General features: G+C 43.4%; 1 long non-coding RNA gene and 1 other non-coding gene across 2 annotated transcripts; both read left to right on the top strand.

The window, feature by feature from the left end:
- Nucleotides 1-25,485, top strand: LOC149122150 (uncharacterized). Its single transcript, XR_016221373.1, has 3 exons — nt 1-109; nt 21,018-21,136; nt 25,274-25,485. It is a non-coding gene; the product is annotated as an uncharacterized LOC149122150 (long non-coding RNA).
- Nucleotides 19,615-19,740, top strand: LOC138845517 (U6atac minor spliceosomal RNA). Its single transcript, XR_011382803.2, has one exon. It is a non-coding gene; the product is annotated as a U6atac minor spliceosomal RNA (small nuclear RNA).
- Nucleotides 25,486-25,768: the final 283 nt, after the last annotated feature.

Raw genomic sequence — 25,768 nt, forward strand, 5'->3', positions numbered from 1 at the left:
GGGTCGCGTTCGGCGTCGTGGGCGGGGCGGCTAAGTTCATCAGCGGCAGCGGTGAGGAAGGAAGTGGCGGCGGCGGTCTGAGAAGTCGGCGGTCGGCGAGGAAGCAGAGGTAGGTGGGGACGGTTTGAGTGTAGCCCTGGGAAGTGCGGCGGCGGCAGCAGCGGTGAGGGGTGGCAGGGATAGAGGCGGCGGTGGCGGCTCCGTGCCGGGCGTCCTGGGCGGGGAAGTGCGGCTGTGCCTCGGCCTCACTGAAGCCTGGGACTTCCTAGGCCGGAAGCCTCAGTGTTCGCTGGCAACGGCTGCAGCGGCCGTGAACCAGGAAGCCAGGAAGCGGCTGCTGTCGTGTGGGCGTCCGGTGGGACGTGGTGCTCTGGACGGCACAGGTCGGCGGCGGGCGGCGGCGTGCAAAGACACGGTGGGGCCGCTCTGGTGCAGAGTCCGGGGGTCAGCAGCATCGGGCGGCCCGGAAGGAAGCAGCAGGTAGGGGTGGCGGTGCTGACGTGATGGGCAGCCGCGGCGAAGGCGGCGGGGCCTCAGTGACGCTGGGGCGGCAGTGAAGCAGGCGGCTGTGGCTCTGCGTTGGGCAGCAGAAGAGAGAGAGGGCGCGGTGGCGGCTTGAGTTGGCCGTGGCGTGGGCATCAGGTGGGCAGTACGGATTAACAGGTTGGGTCCGGACACGTCACGGCAGTCGTAATCTACTAAATGAAGGGGAAGGAAGCTAGGCAGGCAGTTGCGAGGGGGTTTTCTCTAGCTTGGAGAGTGCCCCTCACCCTGACTTCAGGCTCACAGCCTGTGGGCGTCATTTGTCAGATGCTTGGGGGCGCACGTTTGATGTGGGAGTTCAATTTCTGCTTGGGATGTCTGTGGCCTGTGTTCCAGCGTCTGGATTGGAACTCTGGATCGTTTCCAGTTCCAGCTTTCCTGCTGAGGTGTGTCCTGGGGAGACAGCAGGTGATGGCAAGTGTCTGGGTACTTGTCAGCCCCATGGGAGACTGAGTTCCTGGCTCTTAACTTTAGCCTGACCCAGTCCTAGCTGCTGCAGGCATTTAAGGAGTGAGGGAGTAAATGGGAGAGCTCCGTCTCTTTGCCTCTTAACCAACTAAAGTTAAATTCTTCAAAGTGGGTGGTTTCTATGTATTCTTAAGATTTATGTCAGAGGCAGATACTCATACCTATGCATGTACATGCACACACGCACACACGCACACACACACACACAGACATAGGGCAAGAAACAGCCATAAAGAGGATTCTCATCTGCTGGTTGACTTCCCAATTCCCACAACTGCTGGGCCTGAGCCTGGCTGAGTTGAGGACTGGAGAACTCATTCCGTGTTCCCAGCAAGGGTGACGGGTACCCAAATGCCTGAGTCCTATCCACTGCCCTCCAGGTCCACATTACAGGAAGGTAGACGCAGGAGCCAGAAACAGGTCCCGATTTCTTGAGCCATCACAACTGCCTTCCCCATCCACCTTAACAGGAAGCCAGAGTCAGGAGCCGGAGGTGGATACTGAACCCCGGGTACTTCAGGGATGGGATGCAGGTGACCTTAATTGACTTGGTAACCAAGATTTCAAATCCTTTTCCCTCTGAATTCTAAAAACCATGACAGTTTAGTGACAGTTTTAAAAGGAAATTAAGAACTTACAATGTGTTTTAATTTCATTTCCTTCATATATTTATTTCTCTGCAAATAATCTTCATCTTTTCCATGTGTACACACATTTTATGTAAATGCTTTGGTACTATGTGAAGTTTCATGATATTATGTGTAGTTTTCTTTAACATATTGTGTTTACAGTTAATACATTTCAGTAGTTATTTATTGAATGTACCTTATTTTCTTAGTTCTATACTGCGTTTTTGCAGTTTGTTTGGCAAATGTGTAAGCGGTGATGTGGGGAACAAATTATTGTGCATCCGTTTTCTTTGTATTTCTTTTCTTTTTTTTTCTTTTAATTAGTGTTTAGCAGACTCAGTGTGCTTTGTAGACACAGCTGTAAGAACACAGTGGAATTGCCTTACTCCCTCCCCCTTTCTCCTTTCCACTGTTTTTCCTTCTCCTTTTTCTTTCTGTCTTTGGTTTAGACTTTGAGCCAATTTTCAAATTACATTACAGTAAAAAGGCTTAATACTTTACTAGATAAGTTTAGCGAGTAAAAAACAAAATTATACCAGTTTAGTGAGACTATAGACACTGAGTGTAAACAGTAATTGAACGGAGAAATGAGCGTTTCATCCCTCTGTGGTAAATGTTTAAGTAGTTGTAGATCATTGAAACTGTGGTAGGATAACATTCTTAACCACTGGTTTCACGAAGCATAAAACAAAGTTTTACAAACTGTGTTTGCAGCAATACTGATACACACAAACATTTCTTTCTGCTTGATTCCTTGAGATTCCTCCCAGCAGTGCCTAAGTGTTCCCCTTTCCCCACATCCATGCCAGCACTTGTTCCTCTGTTGTTTGGATTTTAGCCATTCTAATAGGGGTAAGGAGATACCTCATTGTGGTTTTGATTTGAGTTTCCCTGAAGCCTGGAGATGTTGAACATTTTTTCATATGGTTGTTTGCCATTTGTATTTGTATTTCTTCTTTCTGAGAATTGTCTCTTGAAGTCCTTTTCCATTTCCGAACTGGATTTATTTTGTTGTTGTTGAAATTTTTAAGTTGCATGTATATTTGGGATATTAATCCTTTGCAGATAGAGGGTTTGCAACTATTTTTTTCCGTTCTGCTGGATGTCTCCCCACTCTAATTGTCATGTGCTTTGTTTCTGAGTTTGATATAGTCCTGTTTCCTTAGTTTTGCTTTTGCTGCCTGTGCTTCGGGGTTCCCATCCAAGAAGTTGTTCCTTCACCAGTGTCTTTGAGTGCTTCCCCTACGTTTTCTTCCAGCAACCTCATAACGTCCATAATGTCAGGTCTTAAATTGGGTCCTTGATGTATCTTCAGTTGATTTTTGTATGTGAAGAGAGATATGGATCTACTTTCGTTCTTTTTTGTATATGCATCCAGTTTTGCCAGCGCCATTTTGAGAATATTATCCTTAACGCCCCTGTGTGGTCTGAGCACTTTTGTCAGTAGTCAACTGGCTATCTGTATGTGGATTAAATTCTGGGCTCTCTCTTCTGTTCCATTGAGCTACACGTTGGATTTTATGCCATTACTAAGCTGCTTTAGCTACTATAACTTTGTAGGATGTTTTGAAATCGAGTATTATGATTCATCCAGGTTGGGTTTTCTTGTTCCAGATCACTCCAACTATTTGTGGCCTTTTGTGATTTCCATATGAACTTTCTTTAAAGATTTTCTTTATTTGAGAGGTAGAGTTACAGATAGTGAGAGGGAGAGACAGAGAGAAAGGTCCTCCCTTTCCCGGGTTCACTCCCCAAGTGGCCGCAACGTGTTATTGTTGCTATACCCTATTCAGCCATGTTGGATCTGTTCTGTATTTTCTTGGAAATGAGGTTATTTTTTCAAAGTGTATGAGTATTTGTATACTTTCAGTATTAATGCCTATATGTAACTTACAAATCCCTTTGTCTATACCTTAGTCCTTGACAGTGAAAAATGGGAGAGAAATACAGAGGATATACAAATAGCATTTGAAAAATTAAAAACAAAAACTGATTTACCTTCGGCTATTCTTCAAACTAGCTGTGTGTTTTATTTCATTTAAAAAGGGGAAGCCAGCACTGCCTACACTTAATTTAATCAGATAAAGCTTTTCTTTCATTGTGTGAACTCACAGGCTCGTTATCGTTTATTCAGCAAATCTTTGAGGGCCTAAGTATCCCACTTCCACTAGTAGCTCTTCAGAAATTCACATTTTTGGAGGTGAATCACACAAAACGTTGTTTTTGGTATAGTCTTGTGAGTAAGTAAGAGATTCTCTGTATAAATTCTCTTGGGTGGCAGATAACTATGTGGGAGTGTGGAGCAGAGAGAATCAATTCTTTTTCAGTTTCTTGTGGGCACATTTCCTTTTATTAAAATATAATCAGTCAGAATTTTATTAAATTATAATCAGTCAGAAACATGGGGACGTGAGAAACTGCTTGCTTTAGTTTTGAGTAATGCATCTCTGTAGAATCAACAGGTGCAGTGGCATACAGGAAAGGACTTTGGAGACCAGAACAGCTTTTTCTTCTAAATGAGTTCATTGTTTGTATCAGCACAGTATTCTTGTGCACTAAGTTTACACTAATTTTGTCATATGCTGTTTTTCCTATTCATGCTACATTTTAAATCGAAATGTTTCTTGTATTTTTTTTTTTTAGTATTCTTTAAGTTCCTTATTTTGGTAAAATTATTAAGTGGACACCTTTAGATTTTCCTAACATCTTGTGGCTCAGTAGACACTCTGTGGTATTTTAATTGATTTTCAGTCTTTTTTTTTCTACTGAAGCTGGCTGTTTTGCACAGACACTATGATACGTTCTTGGTGCATTAATAAGTTGGTTTGAAAGTCCATGATGCATCAGTTGGTCTTGCACAGATTTGCATTTTTAAAAACAAGCGTTCACAGTAGAACTGGATTGTTATTTTTAATTTGTTATCTTCTGTGGAATAGAAACTCCACCAAAACAGGAAATGAAATTTGTTTTTGCATTTTTTATCCACCTTGCGTTCTTGTTGTCTAGAATTGTCATGACCCCTTGTAGCATTTTAATAAATAGATAAATTAAAGAAAAGTGAGATTGTTACGCTTAGGGAAAATACAGGTTTTCCTTAACAGTGCCTCTCAGTATTCAATGTGTATATTGAACAAACGGGGGTCTTGTTAAAATGCATAGTCTGCTTAGCACTTTGGGGCTGGGGCCCAAAGATCTGCCTTTGAACAAGATCGCAGGTGATGGCCATGCTGCTGGCTTTGTTTGAGTAATCTGGCCCTAGAGCGGCACTTTACAGTGAAAATACGAATTAGTGTAAACTGTGTGTTCATTTCTGGTAGCCTCATTTGACAATGATGTGAAATCAACTTCAGTGTTTTTGTAGCCTAATATACCCAAAGTACTATCATTTCCACATTTAATTGCTATGTTGAAAACTATTAAGGGGTTTCTTTACTTTTTTGGACCCAAGTGTGTAAAATCCAATGTATATTTTGCGTTTATAGCCCATTTCAGCTTAGACTAGTCATAGGTAGCGTGTCCAGCATGTCACCCATGACTGGTAATAGCCACTTGCTGGGCCAGTACAGTGCTGGAGTATACTATCTAGATCAGCCACTCCCTTGTAGTTCTATAAAAAAAAGTTTCATGTGCCTCATTTCTGCTCTACTCTATTTATGCAAGCAAGGTCGGGATTGATGGGACCTTGAGCTATAGGGTGCAGCTCGTTTTAATTTTATTCTTTGTAAGTGCACATTCACTATAGAAGACTTGGACAATACAGGGAATGGAGGAAAAATCAAATTACATCAAATCTGGCCATTGAGTCAGTTGCTACTTTTCCATAGGAGGAAGTTTTTATGCCATGAAGTACTAGGGTTGCATGAAACCTTTCCAGATCACTTTATAAAACTTGTTTTATACACTTGTATTTAGTATTTACATAGTGGATGCAGCAGAGAGTTGATGTCGACAGTGTCAGTTTGAGAGGACTGACCAGGAGTACTTTTAGTGTTCAGGCACTAGGGATATTTACTTTTACCCTTAACTAATATGTGAAGTAATCTTTTAGTTAGGCTGAAGTCCGAATAGATGTACTTGGATGACACTGGGCACACTCCTGAGTTTTTGTATATATTTTCTTGTGAGTGTTACAAATTTGACTGACATCCTGTATATGCAGTACTTTTAAAGCAGTTAGTTAAATGCCTGATCATTAATGCCATAAATTATTAGATGTACTCTTATTCAACTGGATGTACAGTGTCAAGGAACAGTCATTTGTCATTATTTGGGACACTGGCACCCAATCTTGGAATGCCTGTTTTGCAAGATCTGGTTCCACTCCCATGTGCTGGGTGAGGTTGGATCACTGCCATACATGTGGTATACCTGGCTTGAATTCCTATCTTAGTTTTCCTCACCATCATCTCCCTAGACCCACAAGAAGTGTGATTTGCATATACACTAAGTAGTCGAGTTAACACCCTGGGGCCCAGCCATCTAATGCCCAGCAGTAGAACTAACGCTTGACAGCAGAGACAGTTCTACCTGCTGTTAGCAAGACATTCAGTGTGTGTATATTTGACATAGGTACGTAGTGATGGAACAAGGACAGGCGCCTCAGGCACTTTAGGTTTCTGTGACCCTTACCTTCTCTCAAGGGACCAATTGAGTCTCTCAATGTGGTGTTCTCCACCCCACCCCCTGCATTATTCCCCATGTTTGGAAGCCAGGGGGCCAAAACTTGAAAAAACTTGTATGGAGAAGGTTACCTCTGTTTACTGCCCCCCCCACCCCTAGTGCACCTAAGATATAAAAAGGTCCAGCCTATTGGGGTCTGGGCACTCTGCTGTGTATTGTGTGTGTGTGTGTGTGTGTACACGTGCGCACGTGTGTGTGCGTGCGTGCGTGCATGATGGCAGTTGGTCACCCATCTCTGCGGATTTCTTTTCTTTGGATAAGCTTTGGCTGTGAGTTCATATTCTGTCTTTTCTCTGATCTGCACCATTTTGCTTATATTTGGTGCCCCGTGTGAGAAATAGAGGGAGGGGCCAGCATCTTGCCCCAATCTGCCAATCTCGTATTCTCTGGGTGAGAGCTGTGACCCACCCCCCAACCCTTCATCTGGACAAATCCTTCCCCTTTTTAGTGTCTCCACCCGCCCCTAACCTTCTCTTTCCTACAATCTCCTTTTTCCCTTCTGACCTGGAAGGCCCTGAGAGATGCCTCTCCAGAACATTTTCTCACTCCCGCTTGCACTTCTCATTTGGAGCGAATTCACAGCCAGAGCCTTTGCCTGATCTCATCGCTACATGCCCACATCGGACCTAGTTCTCAGCCCATCAGATTGGTAAGAGAGGTCAGTCTCACCTCAGGCATGCTGGGGCGATGCTCGTGACCAGTTCATCCCCCCTCGGAGGGCCTGGGTGTTTAGTTGGTTTCTATCGCTGTCTCCTCTTGGAGGACTCAGAACTTAGGTTCTTGGTTGAGGTGCTTCTTTCCCAGGGAAGCCCTGCTAGAAGAACCTCTTCCCTCAGACTGTAGTTTGCTTAATCCATGGGTTCCAAATTTCAACTCCCCTCTGGCCTGCCTCTGCAAAGACTTGCACAAGCTGAGCCTGAAGGGGGAAGACAAAGCCAAAGCGATTATTCCACCTCAGCATGAATTCGGTGTTTTTTTTTGTCTCAAAATTCTCCAAGATTTTAATAACTTCACACAGAGAAAAGGCAAATGGCCAGAAGCCCCTATTCCAAGCCCTTTTCCTCCATTGGGGTCAGCTTTCCTCACTCTTGATTTCTCACCGAGGAAGAAGGCCTGGAGCCACCCCTTAAATCGTCAGCCTGCCCACCCCTCCTTTCTCCCACACCTGACAAGCTGGCCTTTCAGGAACACAACCCTTTACGCACTCCATTCCCCCTCTTTCTCTGGTGCCTCCTTTTCCCTCTCCACTGGCAACAAGGAAAGTTAGCACCCTTCCAGCCTCTTCTCCCCGGAATTCTCTTTATCCTGCTCTTCCTGAGGGAGATCAAACTCTCTGTAAGCTCTCCGCCCCTCCCTCATATCATCCTCTCTCAGATCCAGGCCCAGGAGTGTGACCTTCCTCCCTGCCCACCCCAGGGTCCTCCCATGCGTCCATCTGGTGATTCCTGTCTGGCCAGACCACCTGATTCCCCTTCATTAAGCCTCCCCTGAGGTCAGCTTTTCTCATTCCAAGCCCAAAAACCAGAGAAACACTTGGAATCTCCCCTAGAATCTCGACTTTCCCTTCCACTGTTCTCTCAGGGATGCTGCAGCCTCTGGACCATGACCCTCTCCTTACCCTTCCCCCTGTCTGGCTCTTCCCCACTCCTGTCACCGGCAGCCAAAACTGCCTCTTTCCTCTCTTTCTGACCTCTCGTCTCCAGTCTCCTCTGCCAGTCCCTCCCCCTGGATGTAGAAAGATAGTGTAAAGGCTAGCGGAATGCGTATTGGCTCTGGAAAGCTCTGCACCTGAGACATGCCAAGCTCCAAAGACAATGCACTGTAAACTTCAACTAGGAACCTTTCTCACTTGTGCCCACCTTCTCAGGGTCCATGTGGTGCTCAGCACCTCCCCCAACAAGAGCTTAAGAAAGGACTCTGCCTGCTGCTCAGATGCAGTGAAGCCTGACTTCAGCACCACCACCCACACTCCCACACCCCGCCCTCTGTCCCACAAGCTAAGCCCCTGCTCTCTTTACGGTCCCCCCATTTCTGTCCTAATTAAAATAGTCCTCTCTACCCGTCGCTTCCCTCCTCCTATGAACCCGAAAATCCTGAAACTTAATGTAATGGAGCTGCATCTCACACTGCTCCTCTCACATCTAAATTCTCTCCTGCCCAAAGACAGAACCTCTGTTCCAGCCATCGCTAATATATATTTTGGAGAGCTATCAAAGAAAAACTGAGGAGCAGGGGTAAGTCCTGAGCAACTTTGTTCCAAAGAATGCTCCATGCCTAGTTGTCTTCTGTCTTTTCCCTTCCCTTGTCTCTCTGCTAGTAAGAAACTATTTTGTCATTCTCTCCTGTACTGTGTCATATGTGTGCACATATTGTATGTCTACATGGGAAAATTTATTAACAGCTCCCTGTTTCAATTGGGTTACACTTGTGTTAGATATTTGAGAAGTATTTCCAACTATATGTACTCTTAACATTGGTTGAAGGCATTGGACCTTTCGGTAAATGTTTTCATTAGTTATTTGACAGCTAAAAATGTTTGCCAAGTTTTCACTGGATTTTAAGTTATTGACTGTAAGCGATCTGGAAAGCCTGACTTGTTCCCTCACTTCTCTAGTCTCTTCAAGATGGGGAACTGATTCCATTCTGCAGGACTCCCCATCAGGGTGTACAGTTTGATCTTCAGACCTTATATTAGACAGTTTGGATAGGGTGGTCTCAAGGTTTTCATCTTACATAGAAGAACATAGCTCTCCTCATTGGCATCATCTTACCTCACAGGAAGAATATTGTCATAACATGCCTGTGACCGTAGATTTCTAGCTCAGGCCACCAAAGATTAGCGACGGGATTGAGCGCCCCCTTGGCTGCCATTCCTAAAGGCTGCTTCTGGGTTCTACTTTAACAGAGACCAGGAGAAAGAGGAGCGATTGAGGCAGCAGGAGCAACGTAAAGATAGGTGGCAGGCCAATTAATGGCCGCTTTACGCCGTGATCTGCCATCAAGGAGACCCAGCCAGGCCAGTCCACCCTTGAATGGCACCTGTTTAGGAAATGAGGGGTCAGGGCATTGGGCAAGTAGCTGTCATGAAGAGCCCTGTCGGTTGTGACAAGAGCCAGGCCACTGGAAACGGGAACTGCCCTCGGGGTTGAAGGACTCCTGGGTCAGAACCACAGACCCTGTTGGCCCCAGGCTAAAAAGCGTTTCCCTCTGCCCAGCTCCCAAAGTAACCATCGCCATCAGGAGGACAGCCTCGGGTCAGCACCAATCAAGGCAGATACCACCTATTCGATACTAACCTCCTATTCAGGCCAGCCCTGCTCCCCGGCCAGCAAGGTAATGGAAGTCAACGGGGTGTCTTCCCCAAGGAGGTTCATACCTCCTTTGCTATGTCTCATCCAGGGCTACATGTGAAGAGACCAACGGGTCTGGACCTCACAGATTCCTTGCCCATGCCTTAAAGCACACCTGCTTATTACTGAACCCCTTCTGTCAGTTTCCGTTTACATCTCAGTGGGAAAACTCCCTCCTTTCTTAGATCCTGTAACAATGACTGTGTCCTGTGGTTTACACCCTGTGTTTCTAATCTGCCTGTTAGACACCCTACACAAATGGAGCGGTCAGGCATAAACCTGTCTTCGCATTAACTGGACAGGACTCTTGCTTTTCTGTATCCCCTCATTGTCCTTGTTTCAGCATCGTTCCCACCATGGGTAACGTTTCTGATCTGTCTTTATATCCTCGTAATCATTAGCTGCTATTCCTACCATGTAGAACATGTACATGTTTCAAAAGCCCTTACAGGAGGCTGTGACTGCTGTATCTCGAGCCGTCCTGCAGGAGCAATACAAGGCTGCTTGCTCTCTCCTTCTCCAATCAGTCCGATCCAGCGTATAGATACCCTGCCCCACGTCTACGCCTGGTATCAGCAGGAAGTAGCCAGAAAGAAACCAGCGCCCCACTTCCTTATCTATACTCAAAATCAGGATTGATGGAACAAGGACAGATGTCTCAGCCATTTTTAAAAAAGTTTGGTTACTCATGCCTTCTTTCAAGAGACCAGTTTCATCTCACATCCTGTTGCTCTCCCCACCCCGCCCCCACCGCCTGCATTCTCCCCCGGTTTGGAAGCCAGGAGGCCAAACTTGAAGAACCTGTATAGAGATGCTCATCTCCACCTTTGCCACCCACGCCCACCGTTAGCCCACCTAAGATTGAAAAAGGCCCTTTCTTCTGGGGTCTGGGCCGTCTGCCATGTGTTCAGTCTGTGTGCTCGCTGGCAGTTGGTCCAACTCTGGGAGTTTCTTTTCTTTGACTAAGTTTGATCTGGCTGTGAGTTTGTATTGTGACTGCTGTCGATCTGCACCCTTTCCCCTGCATTTGGTGCCCAGTGTGAGGAGGCACTGTTCTGTTTAGTCTTTACTTCAAAGTTTGTATGACAATATGTCAGAAACAACCTGACGCTTGGCAGCTTCTGCAAGGTTCTGGCCTGTTCTGCAGTCTGCTTGGTGTGTGTGTGGGGGGGGGGCGGGAGACGGTGCTGATAGTCAAAAAGCAGACTAATACTAGTAAACATATGTTTCTCTGGGGTGTTTTGGATAGGATGCAAAGTGATGAAAAAAATTTTTGCACTTAATGGTTGACTTTTGAAAAATGGTTTTTTGCTTTTATTTATTTAAAAGACATAAAGGCACAGTACAGATAGTGACAGAGTGTCGGGGGCCTGGGGGTTCTTCCATCCACTGGTTTGCTCCCTAAATGATTGCCAATGCCAGGGCTCACCAGAGCAAAAACTTTGAGCCTGGAATTCCATTGAGGTCTTCCGTGTTGGTGGGAGAGCTCGACTATTGAGACATCTGCTGCCTTGCTGGGCGCATTAGCTGGAGGCTAGATCAGCAGTGGAACAGCTGGGACTCGAACCAGTGCCCGTATGGGATGCTGGCCTCACGGGCGGCGCTTCATCTGCTGTGCCTCAGTGCTAGCCCAAGTGAGGAGCAGTTTTGCAGACAGTTTCCGGGTTCATGGAAGTATCTACCTGTTGATTGTGAAGAGATGCATTCTGGTTTGGGATGGCTAGGGAAGTAGGAATGTAGAGTGAGGTAAGTTGAAAGGAGTAGGGCTCTCTGTGACCTTCTGCCTTCTCCTGAGGTTTTCTGCTGGTTTCTGTTCCTGCTGTCTCTTGGTCCTTGGATAATCAAAAGCATTTGTGTTTAAGGCTGAATACACAAGTACCTGAATCTGTTATCATGAGACACTGAAGTGACAAAGGCTACCGAGTGTTCATTCACGCAATTTCCCTTTTTAAAGCTCTAGGGTTATTGATTTAGGTTTCACATGGTTTTTAAATAGAGTGTATATGACTGAAGTTAATATTTTAGCCCTCCAAATGTCCCATTTAATTGGATCTGGACTAGTTTTATATATGCCAGCATGTAAAATTTTAAGCTTTGCTATTTTGTTCACGGTGCATAGATTCTCATGCAGAGTTGTCATTTTTTTAACCAAGCCTGAATGTCATTTAGGTTTTAATTTGTCTCCTATTTAGCCCAGGTCTACTTTTCGTTAACTCTAATTTTATGGCTTTTTGCAATTACCATTTTCTTTTTATCTCTGATAAATTAAATTTAATTTTGAAAACTGAAAGGTTTTGAAAGACAGTCACATCTTTAGATGGCACAGAGATCTCTGCCCATTGGTCAAAGTCTCTATATAATAAATATGTATATAAAGCTTTTGTACTGACTTTTACTTGATCTGCATTTTTCTTACAAGTATAATAAACTTTCTAATGTACTTGGTTTCATTTCTCGCTTACAAAGCTTTATGAGTCGTGTCTTTGTGTTTGCATAAGTGTTTGTAACTGTTTTTGTCATTCATTGACTGAGGCTATATGTGGGGACATGCCTGAAGAATGGCTTCTTTGTTGTTGTTAAAGATTTATTTATTTGAAAGGGAGGGTTACAGAGAGGCAGAGAGAGTGAGAACGCTGGTTCATTCCCCAAAGGGCTGCAGTGGCCAGAGCTGTGCCGGCCCAAAGCCAGGATCCAGGGTTTCTTCTGGTCTCCCGTGTGGATGCAGGGGCCCAAGGATTTTGGCCATCTTCTGCTACTTTCCCAGGTCATAGCATAGAGCTTGACTGGCAGTGGGGCAGCCCGGACTCAAACCAGCACCCATGTGGATTGCCAGCACTGCAGGCGGTGGCTTTACCAGTTTTGCCACAGCGTGGGCCCGGGAATGGTTTCTTGAATTGTGTGTTTGTGTGTGTGTGTGTGTGTGTGTGCATGAATAATAGAGCAAGGTTTTTATCCACTGATTCACTCGCTGGATGACCACAATGGCCAGGCCAAAGCTAGGAGCCAAGAACCCAATCCAGATCTCCCACATGGATGGCAGGAGTCCAAGCACTGGCGTTGTCTTCTGCCCTCCCAGGTGCATTAGCAGGGAGCTGAATCAGAAGCCAAAGAGCCAGGATTCAAAACCTTAAGTCCCATATGGGAAGCTGGTGTCCCAAATGCAGCTTAACCCTCTGAACCACACCACCAGATCCACTCAGATTTATCCAGTATCAGACAGAATCTACTTTGTATTACTGATCGTTAATCTCCTTTTCACACAACATTTGCACTAGTAATGTCTCAGCGAATGCTGATAAATTGGTGTTTGGAAAGCAATATGGAAATAGACCTCAAGAATGCAAGGTTCAAAAGGAAGATTGAGCCAAGGGATCAGAAGATTGTTTCTCAGGTCCATAATTTATATCCTCCAAGAAAGTAGAATTAGCAGGCAGCAGGTATGCCCATGTGTTACGGAGTGACCCTTCCATGTTGCCTGTTGGCAAGGGTTTTTCATGAGGGGATTTCCATGAGCTTTCTGAAGTTCACATGCATGGATTTGCAAACTGTTGAACTCTATACTTAATATATACTAAATTGATCTTCTGTATATAAAGAGTATTGAAAATGAATCTTGATGTGAATGGAATGGGAGAGGGAGCGGGAGATGGCAGGGTTGCGGTTGGGAGGGAAGTTATGGGGGCGGGGACCAATGTAATCCAAAAGCTGTACTTTGGAAATTTATATTTGTTAAATAAAAGTTTAAAAAAATAAATAAATAAATTGCACCTGTAAGTGGCCCCAAGTGATGACCTGATTGGCAACAACCAGGAGAGTCAAGATGTAAGTTTGAATCAAAATGTCATCACCAACAGCAGTACATCAACTCCCAAGAGAATCAAGTTAAGAAAAAGACTTAATTTAAGCTCAAGTCATATTCCAAAACTGGTTATCAAAAAGGTGAATTGCTCAGGAACGAAGCCACAAGCATGTGATATATTTCAAAATGTGAAAAAAATTTCACCAAAGTAAATATGTAAATGTCATTTTCCACAAACTTCAGGAAGTGCTCTTGTATTTCTAATTGTTTTAATCTTTGTTGGAACATAAGCTCTCTGAGAAGGCAGAACATTTTGTTTTGCTCAACAGGGTGTTAGAAGTGCCTAGCACGTAGTGTGTGCTCATAAACATCTGTCAGCTTTATTGAATCACAGAATTAGCACCAAGCCTAGCATTAAACACAGTTAGTTAGATGGTTCTATATTGAAAAACAGTGCAGTCCTAGGTGCAGAAAGAAATTTGTTCCAATTTTCTAATCCCATGTAACAAGTCATCCCAAACGTTGTGGTTTAAATGGTACTTATTAATTTCCCAGTATTTGAGGGATGGCTGGGTGGTTCTTACTTGGAGTTCTTGTGTGTATAGTCTGGTGGTGGCTGGGCTGATGGTTCCTTCATCATGAGGCTATTGAAAGCTGGCAGAAAGTAACCATTTCTTCCTCCAGGTGGTGTCTCCACTTGGCTCACTTCTGCTTCCTCACAACATGGGCAGTAGGAGTGATTTCTTACACCATAGCTGGATCCCCATAGAGCCAGTGTTAGGAGAGGCCCAGGTGGCAGCTGTCTTGCTGCCTTAGAAGCCTTAAGATCATTTATGCATGTTCCAGGAAGGAAAGGATTCACCTACTCACAGGATAATAAACTCGTGATGTTATAGACAAAGTGACTTTCTGAACAGAATGCTATGGAAAATATGGAGCAGATAGTGTTCAACGGTAATAAGAGTAAGAACGGTGTGTCTGGTTAGATCGCCTTGGGCAGGCCCTGCTTTCACCAGTTATCCTCGACACATCTTGGCCATTTAAGGTTCAATTTCTCACCCATAATAATGAATAAGCCCATTCAAATTGCATCGTTAGATTCTTCTGCCATTAGGCATGTTTTGGTGGGACATTGAGACTGTAAAAGGAACATGAAAACTGATATAATCAAACTAATTAATTGTATTTAGAATATTGTACTTCTAGTCATTTTGGCCATTAGTTGGCTCTTTAAAAGCGGAATGAACAGCGATTGGTTGGTCGTAAGCCTTAGGAATGTAAGGAGATGATCCTTCTTGTCTTTGGCCTTGGGTGCATGCATTATGGTGTAAAACTGCTGCAAAATCAACCCATTACTGACTAGCTTGAAGTTTACTATTCGATAGAAATCAGTCCTTCCTGATGTTTAGATCTCTGTTCTTTAACGCTAGAAGTGTACTCCTCAGTGAGCCTGAAGAGAATTCTGCGTCTTTGCAATGACTTCTGCTACCACTCCAGATTCATCCTGTTAGCCATCTGATGCAACGTTGAATGGGTTTTCTGAATCAATGCCGGTTTCTTGGAAGCCAAACCACGTAAAGGCTTTCAAAGTTAGAACCTGTACCTGTTGTTCTTATGAAGCCAGGGTCCATTGGTTGGCTTCTGGATAAGTGAAAGTGAAGAATTTGGAGATTGCTTTTGGGACCATTTCCTAATCTTATGCTGAAGCATCAGTTCTGTTTGTCCTAAGGTTATTTCAGGTAGTAATAGATCTGCCTTCTCTTCATTTCCCTTGATCTTGGCCAGCAAGGCATTCTGATTGTTGAGCGTTATTTTTTTTCTTTTTTCTTGTTATCTCTGCATTCTTCTGTAATGATGGAGTGTCAGAAGAGGCTCACCGAAATAAGAATCAAAGGACTGTTTTCATTTTCTAGTACTACCTTGTAGATTGTCTGTTCACATAACCATCAGTATTCCACCTTCTTCTTGGCATATTATGAGGGGACCATGAAAGGTTTTAAAAACTCATAAGAGCATTCAAGTACAAGTCATTCTTAACAGTGGCAAGGAGATAGATGTTGTTGTTGTCCAGTTTTGAAGAAGGTAGACTTCCAAAATGTTTAAGGGGTGCTGGGAATATTATAGGAGATGTAGACCGACTTTTCTGCGCCTGATTGTGAATATTTTTCAGACCAAGGATGTGATTTCTATTCTTCTTGCTTCATTCTTTTAAATGTTGTAGTTGTTTTCCATTTTTCTCAGTGAATGTTCTTACTCCCATCTCCCCATACGTTCCACCCAGTATCCGTGTTGACCCACATTTTTTTGCCTTTAAAGAGAGTTACCATCAAGGAGGATGAGCAGACCAGAGTCATTGTTGTGGCCAGATTCATGAGGAGTGGTAGGAATCTAAATGATAATTGTGTACACACAGGTCACCATGGGTGCCTTGTGAATAGTATTTCCAATGTGGAATGAAGAGCATTACAGTCTTTTGATAGAACACAACCAGAGTACTCAGATACAGTTGTCTCTAGAGATTCACATGTGGGAACTCACCACAGGAAGTGGTCGAAAAATCTGACTGCAGGGTCTTAGTGTAGGCTTTGAAAGTAACGTTCACAGTCATTTCAGTGTTGCTGATGGGAAAAGTACTCGTGAGAATACGCAGCATTTAGAATCAGTATTTTATAAAACCTAGTAACTCAAATTTCTAGACAATTCGTGATGCTGGAGTCATTCCAAGTATTATATTGTCGTTGTCCATTCATGGAGACGTGCATGGAATCAGGAGCCTGAAAAGAGTGATGGTCTCTTTAAGATCCTTCAGTGGGGCAACCAAACCTTGCTTTCATTATGGAAACAGTTAACTGCAAAGGACAGCTTCTGACTTCCCAAATTTCATGTCATGGGGCTTCTTATTCATGTCAGTCATGAACTCTGGGAAGTGACAACAATCCCAGTCGTGCGTAAAAGGCCCATGGAAGTAACACAGATGTGGGAAAGCTGCGAATTTGTTTGGAAGTTGAGATAAAGAATCGACTCTGTGTGTATCAGATGTTTCATGCTTTCTTTTTAAAAACCGAATAGTTAATGTGTTTGTAGGAATAGATAGCATGCGAGGATTCAAACTTGACAACATACGTTAGATGTTTTTGTAAAAGCTGCTTTGGTTTTCAGTCGTTTACTGTGTTTCACTGCCTTTCCACTCTTGTAAATTAACTATTCAACTGCTGGACAGTCTTTATAACTTTATGTTTTACATAATTATCGTCTGTTCTGCTTCAAAGTAAAATTGTACTCCACACAAACTAGAAGCAGTCAAAGAAATTAAAGCCAATAGCAGTCAACTTCACATAAGTGAATGCTAGAGGCTCAAGGATTTGTAAGTACTGATTTGGCAACATCTAAGTTGCTGCTGGCACAAAACTTCTCTTTATTTGTATTATTAGAAGGATATAACATAAGTCTTTGTTAATGAAATTCTCGGAAAGGAGGTGATTAAATAGAACAAAATACTTCAACATACATACCACTTACTTGCTGATCGGTATCGGGAAATACTGAAACTGGCCTATCGTAACACTTTTCGTCCCAGGGAACAAGGTCTTGTAGGTCCGTCTCATTAAAGATTTGTTTATTTGAAAGGCAGAGTTGACAGGGAGATCTTCCATCTGCTATTTCACTCCCCAAATGTCCACAATGGAAGGGGTTAGGCCAGGCCAAAGGCAGAAGCCTGGAACTGCATCCGGGTCTCCCCAAGTGGTGCATGGACCCAAGCACTTGGGCCTTCATCAGCTGCTTTCACAGGCAGATTAGCAGGGAGATGGAATGAAGTGGAGCACTGGGACTCGCACCTGTGCTCACATGGGATGCTGGCATTGTGGGCTGCGGCTTAACCCACCATGCTGTAGTGCCAGCTCCTATCAGGCGCATTTCTAAAACATTGGAGATCTTTTGGGAAAGTCACTTCGGTCAGACCTGCTCGGTAAAGCAATCCGAACAGAGTTCCTTTCCTCTGCTGCTTCACTGCTCGACTGCCTGCAACTGCTGGGGCTGAGCCAGGCCAAAGCTAGGAGCCGGGAACTCAGTCCAAGCCTCCCACATTGGAGGAAGGGAACCAGATGATTGAGTCAACATCTACTGCCTCCGTGTGTGTGCATTAGCAGGAGACTGAATCGAAACTGGTGCTTGGTCATGTATGGAATTTGGATTTCAAACCAGGGTTTGGTTCCCAACTGCATCACGTACTCTAATCTGTCATTAAAAATGTTGTAATCTGCGTATGCCTTCATTCTTCTTCTGTTTTATCCATTGCAGCCTTACACTTCCAGTCATCTACGAGACCCTCATCCACCCAGTTTCCACCATTGCACCACCATCCCTCCTACTCTATGTTAGCTTCAACCTACTTGAGGGCCTACATACTTGCCTCCCACTCTGTCCTCTCTGTATATCCTCCCATTCCTTCTGGCCCACCACATTGGACTCACTTTCCTCCCCGCCTCCATACCAGCCTCATCACCCCAGTTGGTCCTGCACACCAGCCTCACCCGCTTGTCAAGGCCAGCCTCACTCTACCTCTGGTCCACAAAAACAACCACACCTTATCCTCATCTTACACCTCCGTTGCATTTCCCTTGTTTCCCCACCACAACTTCACCCTTCTTCTAGACTTTCACATCCGTTTCATCCTTCCAGTTTTCTACCATATCCTCAACCTGTCTGTGTTACTCTACACCAGCCTCGACCTCTTTGTGGGACCTACATCCTGGCCTCCCACCCTTTGTAATTCACACTGGGTTCAGCTTCCTTCTGGCTACCATACCAGAATCACTTTCCTTCTGACCCTCCAGCCAGATCTCACTCTCCTGGCCCTGAAAACCAGCCTCACCCTCCCCTGGTCCACAGTGCCAGCCTCACCTTCCCCCTGGTCCTCCATGCCACTCCAATGTTACTCTCCTTCTGTTGGTCCACTATAGCCTCACTCTTCTAGCCCTTCACATGGGTTTCGTCCACCAGATCTGCCATAACTTCACCTTTCTGTGGTACTCTACACCAGCTTCATCTTCCTTGTGGGCCTCCATCCTGGCTGTGCGCTGCTTATACGCCGCTGTGACTTCCAGCTTCCTTCTCATCCTCAGTGCCAGCCTCTCCCTCCTTCTCATTGTCAATGCCACCCCCACCCTCCTCATTCTCTAGGCCAGCCTCGCATTCTTTCTATTCCTTGACACTGTCCTCACCTTCCTTTTGTGGCTCATCCCTGGGATAACCCTTCTGGTGATCCCCCACCTAAGGATCGCTTTCTCTCTGGTCTTCCGTCCAGTTTCTACCCTCTCTATAGTCATCCACCTAAGCCTAGCCTTCATCTGGTTCTCAACCCAAGCCTTTCCTTTGGACCTCAGTAATAGCCTCACGTCCCTCTTAGTCCTCCACACCAGTCTTCTTGTCCTGTTTCTCCACTGCAGCCTTACCCTCCTTTGAGTCCTCCACCTGTGCCTCACCTGCCAACTCTTCACCATGGCCTCACCTTCCCTGCTGGGCAGTACACCAGACTCAACCACCTTGGAGGCTTCGATCTTGGCCTCCTTCTCCTTGGACTCCCTATTGCCCTCACTTTACGCCTGTTCCACCTCATTAGACATACTTTCCTTCAGACTCTGCAGCCCAGCCTTGGCCTCGGCCTCGGCCTCATCCTCACCAGCAGGTGGACGAACCAGCGATAGAGAGATCAGATCAGGAGCTGCAGGCCAGGATTAAACTCAGGTATTCAGGATGCTCGTGTCTCAACCACTGGACTATATGCCTGCTCCATTTTGTAACATTTTAAATGTTGTTTGTTTAGTAGTTGCCATGGAGTTTGCAACATGCATTTACAGTTAATCTCAGTCCATTTTCAAATATTCTGCTTCCTAGATGCTGTGAGTGTCCCATAATAACAAAATGTTCCCCATATCCTCCCATTTCTTCAACCCTCAGGCATATTTTCCTTGCAGTGACAGAAAAATATATACACATGCAATATGTAAATATGAATATATATGAATATTATGTATGACATGTTTGTGTATGTGTTGCATATATATAGCTTAAATCATATAGAACCTAATGTGTTGCTATCATTATTTTCAGCAATCCTATTAGTAAATTAAGAATAAGAAAAATAGTGTTGTATGAAAGGAGAGAAGGTTAGCACTCCCCTTGACAAGGATGGAAGAGGCCCTCGGGCCTTACAACACACATACGGTTAAGGCATTGCCACCTACTTCGTGGCATCCAACCACTGTTTTTATGAGAAATGGTGACTTGATCAGCCCTTGCCCTGGCTGTTAATGAACAACTTAGTAAGAACATATTATTTTTTTTGTTTGTTCTACTTAATACTTTTGGTTGAATACTGTAATCAATACACAGTTATTCTCAAGTGTTGAAACTTCACTGAAAAGTGATCACTGTTAAATGTAAGAGTGGGAATAAGAGAGGGAAGAGATGTGCAATTCGGGACATGCACAAGCTGACTTACCTCAAATGGTAGAGTTAGAAACATACCAGGGGATTCCAATTCAATCCCATCAAGGTGGCATGTACCAATGCCATCTCACTAGTCCCGGTGATCAATTTCTGTTCACAATTATTGATCATAATGATAGGACTAAGAGCCAAAGGGAGCACATAAACAAGACTAGTGTCTGCAAATACTAGCTGATAGAATAAAAAAGGGAGAGAAGGATCCAACATGGGAAGCGAGAAACACGGCAGACCCATAGAATGGCAGATGTCCTAAACAGCACTCTGGTCTCAGAATCAGCCCTTAAGGCACGCGGATCTGGCTGAAAAGCCCATGAGAGTATTACACGCATGGAAAGCCAAAACACTCTGGCAAAAAAAAAAAAAATCTAAATGAAAGATCTCTGCGAGTGAGATCCCAGTGAAAAGAACAGGCCATCAAAGAAGGAGGTACCTTTCTCTGAAGGGAGGAGAGAACTTACACTTTGACTGCTACCTTGTCTAAATATGATCAGAGTTGGTGAACTCAAAAGGCTTCCATAGCCTTGGCAACTCATGACTGGTGCATAGGGAGATTACTGATGCCATAAACAAGAGTGTCAATTTGTTAAGTCAACAACAGGAGTCACTGTGCACTTACTCCTCATGTAGGATCTCTGTCCTTAATGTGCTGTACATTGTGATTTGATGCTATAACTAGTACTCAAACAATATTTTTCACTTTGTGTTTCTATGTGGGTGCAGACTGTTGAAATCTTTACTTAATATATGCTAAACTGATCATCTGTATATAAAGAGAATTGAAAATGAATCTTGATGTGAATGGAAGGGGGGAGGGAGAGGGAAAGGGGAGGGTTGCGGGTGGGAGGGAAGTTATGGGGAGGGGGAAGCCATTGTAATCCATAAGCTGTTCTTTGGAAATTTATATTCATTAATAAAACTTAAAAAAAGAATAAGAAAAATAAAATTTATATTTTACTGCTATTTTTCTTTTCTTCTCTCATATTTTTCCTTTTTATGTAGATCCAAGTTTCTGACCTGTATGATTTTCTTCCTCTCCAGAAAACTGCTAGCAGTTCTTGCGAGATAGTCTTCTGGCAACAAAATGTAACATTTTTGCCTGCCAAACATTTATTTCTTCTTCACTTTAGAAAGACAAGCTTCAGGATACCAGATTTCAGGTTGGTAGTTTTTTCTCTCCATGCTTAAAATATTTTTCTCCACTCAGTTTTTCCTTGTGTGGTTTCTGAGGAGTAGTCAGATATATTTGCTCCCCCATGGATTGTTTTGTCTGCACAAGTTGCATTCAGGACTTGTTTATGGGATACTGCTGTATATAATGAATATCAGGAAGCCTTTGAGAAGGTTTTTTTTTTTTTTAAGGAAGTATGGGAGGAGATATGGATCATTTTTTTAAAAACTCGGGACAGACACACCTGTTTGCATACTTCTAAGTAATGAAACTAAGCATGGGTGTTGGTGAGCTACATCATGAATGAGATTTAAAATAGCACTCTTAATTAAAAACACAATTTTTAAGAGCATCGGTTAACAGAGATTATTGAATTTGCCTCTACGCTTTTTCAGTGTACTGCAGAGTAAGCATTTTGGGCAAGGACCACGTGTCAGATTTATCTTTGAATCTCTCTTGCCTGCCAAAGGTAGTGACGTGATAGGCCTGAATATGAATCAGTTAAGGAATGCGGTCATGCATTAAATTCAAATCAAACTTCATGGTGTTTGATGTCAGAATTGTGTAACTAAATAACGTTAGGTTCTAAAATGTCAACATGGTATTTCACTTAGAGAAAACGTAGATTAATGGCTCTGATTTTGAAACTGCTTCCTTCTTTCTCACAAAGTGCAGTAAACCTTGGGTGACAGTCACGAAGCCTCTTCCTACTGCAGCTAAGTAACGTAGACCCACTATGGCTCATTTTCCTCATTTGTAGCACTGAGTTTAGGTTGTCTGAAAAAGAACCAAGAGTTTTGCCATACCATTCTCGTTCATTCTGAGTTGTCTGGTCTGCATTGATATCTGTCACTGATTTCCAGTCACTACTGGCAAACATTTAGTTCCCTTACTGTATACAGAACAGTTCCAGACTCCGCTGCTGGGAAAGAAAATATATCTCATGTGGAGTTTTACCCTGGAGATACAATTTGAAATAGAATGAAAACCATTGGCATAGAGTCCCTTTTAAAGATTTATCTGTTGTGCAAAAACAAAGCCAGAGGCATCACAATACCAGATTTCAGGACATACTACAGGGCAGTTGTAATCAAAACAGCATGCTACTGGTACAGAAACAGATGGATAGACCAATGGAACAGAATTGAAACACCAGAAATCAACCCAAACATCTACAGCCAACTTATATTTGATCAAGGATCTAAAACCAATTCCTGGAGCAAGGACAGTCTATTCAATAAATGGTGCTGGGAAAACTGGATTTCCACATGCAGAAGCATGAAGCAAGACCCCTACCTTACACCTTACACAAAAATCCACTCAACATGGATTAAAGACCTAAATCTACGTCCTGACACCATTAAGTTATTAGAGAACATTGGAGAAACCCTTCAAGATATTGGCGCAGGCAAAGAATTTCTGGAAAAGACCCGGGAGGCACAGGCAGTCAAAGCCAAAATCAACTATTGGGATTGCATCAAATTGAGAAGTTTCTGTACTGCAAAAGAAACAGTCAGGAGAGTGAAGAGACAACCGACAGAATGGGAAAATATATTTGCAAACTATGCAACAGATAAAGGGTTAATAACCAGAATCTACAAAGAGATCAAGAAACTCCACAAAAACAAAACCAACAACCCACTTAAGAGATGGGCCAAGGACCTCAATAGACATTTTTCAAAAGAGGAAATCCAAATGGCCAACAGGCACATGAAAAAATGTTCAAGGTCTCTAGCAATCAGGGAAATGCAAATCAAAACCACAATGAGGTTTCACCTCACCCCGGTTAGAATGGCTCACATACAGAAATCTACCAACAACAGATGCTGGCGAGGATGTGGGGAAAAAGGGACACTAACCCACTGTTGGTGGGAATGCAAACTGGTCAAGCCACTATGGAAGTCAGTCTGGAGATTCCTCAGAAACCTGAAGATAACCCTACTGTTTGACCCAGCCATCCCACTCCTTGGAATTTACCCAAAGGAGTTTAAATTGACAAACAAAAAAGCGGTCTGCACCCTAATGTTTATTGCAGCACAATTCACAATAGCCAAGACCTGGAACCAACCAAAATGCCCATCAACGGTAGACTGGATAAAGAAATTATGGGATATGTATTCTTTAGAATACTATACCGCAGTAAGAAACAACGAAATCCAGTCATTTGCAACAAAATGGAGGAATCTGGAACACATCATGCTGAGTGAAATCAGCCAGTCCCAAAGGGACAAATACCATATGTTCTCCCTGATTGGTGACAACTGACTGAACACCAAAAAGGAAACCTGTTGAAGTGAAATGGACACTATGAGAAATGGTGACTTGATCAGCATAGCCCTGACTGTTAATGAACAACTTAATACATTATCCCTCTTAGTATTTTTTTTGTCTGTTCTACTTAATATGACTGGTTTAATTCTGTAATTAATACACAGTTATTCTTAAGTGTTGAAAATTAACTGAAATGTGATCCCTGTTAAACATAAGAGTGGGAATAAGAGAGGGAAGAGATGTATAATTTGGGACATGCTCAAGCTGACTTGCCCCAATGGGTAGAGTTAGAAACATACCAGGGGATTCCAATTCAATCCCATCAAGGTGGCATGTACCAATGCCATCTCACTATTCCAAGTGATCAATTTCAGTTCACAGTTGATCATAATGAAAGGACTAAGAGTCAAAGGGAGCACATAAACAAGTCTAGTACCTGCTAACACTAACTGATAGAATAAATAAAGGGGAGAGTGATCCAACATGGAAAGTGAGATACTCAGCAGACTCATAGAATGGCAGATGTCCTAAATAGCACTCTGGCCTCAGAATCAGCCCTAAAGGCACTCGGATCTGGCTGAAAAGCCCATGAGAGTATTTCAGGCATGGAAAGCCAAGACACTCTGGCAAAAAGATCTCTGTGAGTGAGATCCCAGTGGAAAGAACAGGGCTTCAAAGAAGGAGGTACCTTTCTCTGAAGGGAGGAGAGAACCTCCACTTTGACTATGACCTTGTCTGAACAAGATAAGAGTCGGAGAACTCAAGGGGCTTCCATAGCCTTGGAATCTGATGACTGGTGCATAGGGAGATTACTGATGCCATAAACAGGAGTGTCAATTGGTAAAGTCAACAACAGGAGTCACGGTGCACGTACTCCTCATGTAGGATCTCTGTCCTTAATGTGCTGTACATTGAGGCTTAATGCTATAACGAGTACTCAAACAATATATTTCACTTTGTATTTCTATGGGGGTGCAAACGGTTGAAATCTTTACTTAATGTATACTAAACTGATCTTCTGTAAAAAAAAAAAAGAAATTATCAATTCCCAACTTGACTCTCACTGGGATTAAACATGACAATAGGTCTGATCTGATTTCATCATCATTTAAAAAAATCATCTATTACTTTTCACTTTATGTTTCTGTGTGGGAGCAAACTGTTGAAATCCTTACTTAATGTATACTAAGCTGATCTTCTGTATATTAAGATAATCGAAAATGAATCTTGATGTGAATGGAAGGGGAGAGGGAGTGGGAAAGGGGAGGGTTGTGGGTGGGAGGGACGGTATGGGGGGGAAGCCATTGTAATCCATAAGCTGTTCTTTGGAAATTTATATTCATTAAATAAAAGATAAAAAAAAAAAAGAAAAGATTTACCTGTTGTGGAAGCATTTGAAAGAAAGCATATTAAGGGCAAAGATAAATATTTACTTAAATGATTGAAACATCTTGAGATTTTTCTTTTTTTGCTGTGGCCCTGATGTTATAAAATTATATTTAAGCTATTGTGATAACTTTGAAATCATAGATACGGAGGTTAGTGTGCATTGAGAGGTACGTAATGTATGTACTGTTAGCTTGCTTGAATTAAGGGTAGCCATTGTATATTTTAAATTACTTTAATGTTGAAATTTGTATGTGGTTTAGAAAATGGAAGGTGTGGTCTGTTGAGAGTTGGCCTTAATCCTCAAGTAGGTTGGCTTACACTCAATTTCAGGGAGATGACACACATATGCATAGTAGGATAACTCAAACAGTAGGCTTTGTGAGGCAAAACGTCTATGAGTATCATGGAGAATAAGAATTCCAGGCTTTGTTTTTAATATTTATTAATTTATTTATTTGGAAGGCAGAGTTACAAGAGAGGCAGAGAAAGAGAGAAGTCTTGCATCTGCTGGTTCACTCTCCACATGGCCACAACAGCTGGAACTGCATCTATCTGGAGCCAGGAGCTTCCCTCAGGTCTCCCAGGTGGGTGTAGGGGCCCAAGGACTTGGACCATCCTCTTCTGCTTTCCCAGGCCATTGCAGAGAGCTGGATCAGAAGTGAAGCAACCAGGACTCAAACCAGCGCCCATATGGGATGCCGGCACTGCAGGTGGTGGCCCTACCAACCATGCCACATCGCTGGCCCCAGAATTTCCATTTTAACATTTTTTCCTACTTGCATTTCCATCAAAGCAGGGGTTGATGATGACATGTTAGGAATCTATTATTAAATGAAGACATGAGAAATCTATTCAAGCCCTCCTGCATTACTCCTTCTTTCCAGCTCATGCAGACTTAATGTACAAATGGTCTTGGTGCTTCTATCACACAGTAAGTGGTTTTTCCAATGTAAGCCATATT

Source organism: Oryctolagus cuniculus, chromosome 15 (genome assembly GCF_051225735.1).
Source record: "Oryctolagus cuniculus isolate XC-2025 breed Fujian yellow rabbit chromosome 15, ASM5122573v1, whole genome shotgun sequence".
NCBI classification, from domain to species: Eukaryota; Metazoa; Chordata; class Mammalia; order Lagomorpha; family Leporidae; genus Oryctolagus; species Oryctolagus cuniculus.